This window comes from Piliocolobus tephrosceles, chromosome 6 (assembly GCF_002776525.5).
Source record: "Piliocolobus tephrosceles isolate RC106 chromosome 6, ASM277652v3, whole genome shotgun sequence".
In the NCBI taxonomy this organism is placed as follows: domain Eukaryota; kingdom Metazoa; phylum Chordata; class Mammalia; order Primates; family Cercopithecidae; genus Piliocolobus; species Piliocolobus tephrosceles.
Window position 1 is genome coordinate 57,082,648 of NC_045439.1, and position 971 is coordinate 57,083,618.

Consider the following 971-nt stretch of genomic DNA (forward strand, 5'->3'; position numbering starts at 1 on the left):
CCCTCCTTTCCCCCTCCTTTCCCCCTCCTTTCCCCCTCCTTTCCCCCACCTTTCCCCCTCCTTTCCCCCTCCTTTCCCTTTCCTTTCCGCCTCCCTTTCCGCCTCCCTTTCCCCCTCCTTTCCCCCTCCTTTCCCTTTCCTTTCCCTCTCCTTTCCTGGACAGGATCTTGCTTTGTTGCCCAGGCTGGAGTGCAATGGCACTATCTTGGCTCACTACAACCTCCACCTCCTGGGTTCAAGCAATTCTCCTGCCTCAGCCTCCCGAGTAGCTAGGATTACAGGCACATGCCACCACACCCAGCTAATTTTTTATGTTTTTGGTAGAGATGGGGTTTCACCATGTTGGCCAGGCTGGTCTCGAACTCCTGACCTCAAGTGATCCACCCGCCTTGGCCTCCCAAAGTGTTGGGATTACAGGCGTGAGCCACCACGCCTGGCCTTTTTATTTTTATTTTTTAAGACAGAGTCTCACTCTGTCACCCAGGACCCAGGCTGGAGTGTAGTGACATGATCATAGCTCACTGTAGCCTCAACATCATGGGCTCAGGTAATCTTCCTGCTTTAGCCTCCTGAATAGCTGAGACTATAGGTGTGCATCTCCATGCCCAGGTAATTTTTTTTTTTTTTTTGAGAGACAGGTTTCACTATTTTGCCCAGGATGGTCTGGGACTCCTGGCCTCAAGCAATCTTCTTGCCTTGACCTCCGAACGTGCTGAGATTACAGGCATGGGTTGCCACACCTGGCTGTGATACCAGTTTATAATAATAGCAGGTTCTTTTGTTTGTTTGGGTTTTTGTTGTTGTTTTGGTCTCTGAGTAGCTTCCCAAGTCACCTGCGCCACTTACTAATTGCTCTTTCCCAGAATGCCTAGATCCTTAATCTTTGCCTATGTTTTTCTTAGATGCTTTTTTTTTTCTTTTTTCTTTTTATTTTTGAGACAGAATCTCACTCTGTTGCCCAGGCTGGAGTG